Source organism: Theropithecus gelada, chromosome 7b, assembly GCF_003255815.1.
Source record: "Theropithecus gelada isolate Dixy chromosome 7b, Tgel_1.0, whole genome shotgun sequence".
NCBI classification, from domain to species: Eukaryota; Metazoa; Chordata; class Mammalia; order Primates; family Cercopithecidae; genus Theropithecus; species Theropithecus gelada.
This window is the reverse complement of record NC_037675.1, coordinates 55,681,347-55,687,492: the sequence shown is the minus strand read 5'-3', so window position 1 is coordinate 55,687,492 and position 6,146 is coordinate 55,681,347.

The window sequence follows — 6,146 nt, the reverse complement described above, 5'->3', positions numbered from 1 at the left end:
GTCAGAAGGCGGCCCTAGAACTTGCGGGACGCTGGAAAACTTTGCTTTCTGACGGCTGGAAGTCAGCGTGGTCCATAGGTTTGAGAGGTGTTTTTTGTTGTTTGTTTGTTTGTTTGTTTGTGATGGAGTTCGCTTTTGTAGTCCAGGTTGGAGTGCAATGGCGCCATCTCGGCTCACCGCAACCTCCGCCTCCCGGGTTCAAGCGAGTCTCCTGCCTCACCCTCCCGAGTAGCTGGGATTACAGGCATGCATGTGCCACCAAGCCTGGCTAAATTTTGTATTTTTCGTAGAGACGGGGTTTCTCCATGTTGGTCAGGCTGGTCTCGAACTCGGGTTGGGAGTTTTTGTGTTTATGACGGAGGTCTTACTATGTTGCCCAGGCTGGCCTTGAACTCCTGGCCTCAAGGAATCCTCCCGCCTTAGCCTCCCTTGTAGCGGCTATGGTAGGGAGTTTTTGTTTCTTTAAGTTGTAATTTTTTTATTTTTTAAGGGCTCAGGGAAGCACTGTATTGGATTGTCACATGAAAAGCATATCACATAGAGTTTGTAATTATATCTAGACATGCAAATACTAGGGAAAAAACTAAAAATTTGGAGTATAAACACATTTTATATGATTGAAGTTTTATTTTCTTTATCATTCCAGAAACTAGACAAGTTACAGTGTAGATCAATCTTCCTGTCCCCCAAATATGAATTAAATTATATTGTGTGAAAGGGAGATTATAAAATGCCAGGTAAGATAGGTCTAAGGGCCAGTGTTTCTACATAATTAGCTGTAATCTTTTAAAAATGTATTTGAGTATTTCTCCCCCTTCTCCAGTCCCCCTTTAGCCATGGGAAAGGAAGTCGTCTGGAGCAGATCTGAGAAAAATATGCAGAAATTTCAGCCCTGATTCATGTTGTGAAAACCAATGGGTATAGAACTATTAGAAGGAATTCCTTAGTAAAGAAGGTATCATAGTTTGACTTAGAGACTATTAGTCAGGGTTGCCCAGAGATACAGAATGAATAGGATGTGTATGTATGGATATAGAAACAGATTTATTTTAAGGAATTGGCTTCTGTGCTTGTGGAAGCTTGGTGAGTCCAAAATCTGATAGGGGGAGGCCAGTGTCCTGGAGACTCAGGAAAGGCTGTAATTCGAGTCCAAAAGTTGTTGTAGAACAAAGAAGAGCCAATGTTGCATGTAAAGTCTGAAGGCTGTCTACTGGCGAAATTACCCCTTGCACAGGGCAGGGTCAGACTTTTGTTCTATTCAGACCTTCAACTGATTGGATGAGGCCCATCCATATTATAGAGGGCAGTCTGCTTTACTCAACGTTTCCCAATTTAATGCAAATCTCATCCCAAAACACTTTCACAGAAACATCCAGAATAATGTTTGTCCAAATAACTGGGCACCATGGCCCAGCCAAGTTGATGCACAAAATTAACCATCCTAGAGACCCACAGAGATTTTTCCACACTCAGGAAATCCTTTTAGATCTGTGCTGTTCAATATGGTGACCACATTGGCTGGTATGTCAGGCCAAATTAGAAGACAAAATCAGATCAAAGGCCCAATTAGAAAACAAAATTTTTGTGTGAACTCAAGGGCTACTTAGGAAATACCTGCCCTCTTATAATATAGGCCTTAGTAGGGTTAAGGAACAGACCATACCCACCACATATTTATAGCTATTGTTTTGATGTGTAAGTTTACATTTCATATTAGAAATGGCCATGGTACTGTGTACAAGAGAATGTAGGTGGGTATGTATGTCTAGACGCAGAGTCCTGCCTTTGGTCAAATCAACCAGTATTTAAGGTGCACCTATGTTTTGTTTTATGGCTAGGACCGTAGACTCTTTAAGCGGAGTGGCACAGTTTTAAAATACATTTGCATATATTTGAAAGTAAACCAGGCTGGCCCTGGGTGAACCTGTGAAATACAGTTGGCTGTTGGTGTTTCGGGCTCTCATTCCTCATGTTTGACCCTCCCCTCTCAAAGGCAAGAATCCATAAGGCTGGGCTGGTATGTTGGAGGAAAAGGGAGTGGTGGAAGCATTTGCTACAAGGCCACTGAGGGCTGAACAGTTCCAGAAAGTGGGTGGGCTGTGGAGTGTGTAGGATGGTGAAGCACACTCAGAGGTGTGCATTTGAGTATGCTTAAGAACAAAGTACCCCTGAATGGAGACTGACCTCTAGAATGGGAACCAGGCTGTAACCTTGGAAAAGGGGGCCTGGCCCAGGAAAGTTGAAAACGATAGCAAAAGACCACAAAAACAACTAACATCCAGCCTCACATTCAGTAGAATACGCTCATTTAACCATAGGCATCTTTTGTGTCATTTCCTGGTGGACCATTTTAACCACAGGCTTATTTCCATCCTGATCTCAATATCTTGAGCTCAAGATTTTATAATCAGCCAAACTTTTCCTTCCACTCTCCTCTGTTTATCCGACTGCTGGATGTTGAGAATGCCCACCCTGCCCTATCACCTGTCAGCCTGTCTCTGGCCAGCTTCTTCTCTCTCTCTCAGCTCCAGCCCTGACTCCAGCCTCTGCGGAGTGATGATGGTGCTCTTTCTTCCTGGCCTCGTCATTCACTGCCTCAGATCCCTGAGTTTCTGCTGTTTCGACTTTTGTATCCCTCAAACCTGGAACTGCCACTTTTTGCATTTTAAGAACAGCTGGGCTGGGCGTGGTGGCTTATGCCTGTAATCCCAGTGCTTTGGGAGGCCGAGGGCAGGCAGATCATCTAAGGTCAGGAGTTCGAGACCATCCTGGCCAATATGGTGAAACCCCATTTCTACTAAAAATCCAAAAGTAGCTGGGCGTGGTGGTGGGTGCCTGTAATCCCTGCTACTCAGGAGGCTGACACAGGAGAATTGCTTGAACCTGGAAGGCAGAGGTTGTAGTGAGCCAAGATCATGCCACTGCACTCCAGTCTGGGTGACAGAGTGAGACTGCATCTCAAAAACAAAACAAAACAAAACAAAACAAAACAAAAACAGCTGGATATACTTCTCTGCATGCTGCTGTGATTGGGATGGAGACAAGAGAAGGAAGGGAGGAACATGGATGGATGGTACAAGTGGGTAAAGCACAAGAAGTGACTGCTGGGACAGCAAATGCAATCAATTCATCTTTTAATTATGTGTGTAGAGGATTAAATTTTGAAAGACTAATCTACATGTGTTATTTATAGATACTAAAAGTACAGCAAAGGGAAAAAAAGAACTTTATTGTTATTTTAAAAAATTTTAACTCACTGTTTTATTATATTTTATCCTTTTTTAAATAAACATGAGGAGAAATTGAAAAAAACAGAAGTCTTAACACGTGATAGGAAGCTAAGTTTAAACATATTAGAATCAAAATCAAGATAGAAATCTTAAGCACATTCAAAGCAGCAAAGCTTTGTTTCAGTTCAATGTTTAATGAACCTCACATGGGTCAACCACACGTGAAATTAATTGTTAAGGAAAATAAATAGAAGACAAACATGTACAAAATATCATTAATGAAAATTGTGACCAAAAATGAAGATGTACTGGTAAGGATTTTATAGTATTTTAAGTTTTCTGGAACGGAGCCCCCATCATCCCATGAATATCTATGTCTTTCACACATTCGGGGTTAGCACAAAAAAAAGAACTTTAAATTTTGTTTTGATTTTTTTTTTTTTTTTTGAGATAGAGTTTTGCTCCTTGTCACCCAGGCTGGAGTGAATGGCACAATCTTGACTCACTGCAACATCTGCTTCCTGGGTTCAAGCGATTCTCCTGCCTCAGCCTCCCGAGTAGCTGGGATTATAGGCACCTGCCATGATGCTGGACTAATTTTTGTAATTTTTAGTAGAGATGGGATTTCACCATGTTGGCCAGGCTGGTCTTGAACTCCCGATCCCAGATGATCCCAGATGATCCGCCTGTCTTGGCCTCCCAAAGTGTTGGGATTACAGGCGTGATCCACGTACCTGGCTATTTTGATTTCTTATAGAGTTGTTAATTATATAAACACCTAATTGCTTGTACTCTTTTTGCCAGGCATGTGATTATCTCTGTACATTTTATTTGGTTGGTACAAAACTGTTAATATATGTTTATGCTTCTTTGTTTTTTGCTTATGTATTCCAAATTTAAGAAATTAGGCCAGGTGCAGTGGCTCATGCCTATAATCCCAGCACTTTGCAAGGGAGAGACAAGAGGATCGCTGGAGGCCAGGAGTTCAAGACCAGCCTGGGCAATATATCAAGACCCTGTCTCACAAAAATAATAAAAAAAAAAAGCTGGGTATGGTGGCAGGTGCCTGTAGTCCTAGCTACTTGGGAGGCTGAGGTGGGAGGATCACTTGAGCCCAGGAGTCTGAGGCTACAGTTAGTTATGATTTTGCCACTGCATTCCAGCATGGGTGACAGCAAGACTCTGCCTCCAAAATTTTTTTTTTTTAAATAGAGGATATTGCCTTAGTGTGCCTGTGCTGTGTAGAGCTGTTCTAACTGTTAGATACTAGTGGGGGAAGAAAGCTAGAAGAGACTGAGTGATGCTACCAAAGTAAACAGCTGAGTTGAAAAGAGAGTGGAAGGTTCAGGAGGGCTGAAAAGAAGGAAGAATAAATGAGGTGAGGGGGGTCCTCTGGGAACTGAGGACTGGGACTGATACCTGCAGCATCTGGGTCAACAGATGCCCCTCATTCTCTATGTTCAGGGGGGACCCAAAGAGACAATTGCTACCTCCTTGGGTGGTGAGAAAAGGTCATTATAAGAAAAGCTTATTCTGAACCACAGGCAGGAGTGTGTAAAATTCGAAAAGAAAATACATACTTCTTGGCTAGCTGATGGAATAACAATCTGCACTGGACACAGAATGGAGCTCAGTGGTTGGGCAAAGGTTATTGAGAACTAAGTGGTCTTTAAGTAACAATAATTAGTAACAGTTGCCATTTTTTAAAGGGCTTATTATGGGCCAGGTGCTGTTTTAAGATCTTTGCCTGCATCTTTTCCTTTAACTCAGTTTTCCTAAGAGGTGGTTCAAAAAGATGAAAGCAACTTGCCCAAGGTTAACTGGCCCAGTCAGTAAGGGGTGGAGCTGGGAGTTGACTGAGGCAAGTTGACACTAGAGGCTGATACTCTTAAGCACTATACTGCATCCCTAGGAAAACTTGGGTCTGTATCTTTTCCACCTGTGCTCAATAGAATGTCCTCAGAACTTTAGCATAGTGACTGTATTAGTCTGTTCTTTCACTGCTAATAAAGATATTCCTGAGATTGGGTAATTTACAAAGGAAAGAGGTTTAATTGATTCACAGTTCAGCATGGCTGGGGAGGCCTCAGGAAACTTAGAATCATGGTGGAAGAGGAAGCAAACACATCCTTCTTCACATGATAGAAAGGAGAAGTACTGAGCAAAAGAGAGGAAAGCTCCTTATAAAACCATCAGATCTCGTGAGAACTCACTCCATATCATGAGAACAGCAGCATAGGGGTACCCACCCCCATGATTCAGTTATCTCCCATGATGCCTGAGGATTATGGGAACTACAATTCAAGATGAGATTTGGGTGGGAACACAGCCAAACCATACCAGTGACTAAATGTCAAACTAGTAAACTGCACATATATTAGGTGATCTGCAGAAGTTAGTTAAAGATAAAATGGGTCTTATGGCAGGGTTGTACAAAACTCTAATCAGGGAAACTAGGGTACAGTATCAGGAAGGCATAACTGAATGTGAAAGAGATCACTAAATTGATAACTGTATTAATAAATCTGTTTCAAGAATAACCCAATAGGATGGTGGCTGGCTTAAAGTTCAGAAAAGAGAACACTTTAAAAAATGAAATGGCTGTGTTTTTTCCTGTCTTGCCTTGGGAAGAGTATGGCAGAGTCTGGTTTTTTACTTAACCAGGTTCCTTCTCTTCTTGGGCACGTAGCTAGGCTACATTTCCCTATCTCCCTTGCAGTTTGGTGTCCATGGGACTGAATTCTGGCTAGTGGATGGGAGGTGCTGTGAGCCACTACTAGGCCTGGTTTGTAGAGAACCTTGCACAGATGAGCCTTCTAGCTTTTAGCAACAGCTTAATGCAGAGAAGCAGGTGATCTTGGAAGCCATGAAGAAAATACCCTGCACATTAATTTTAAGATGTCATTGATTGTAATA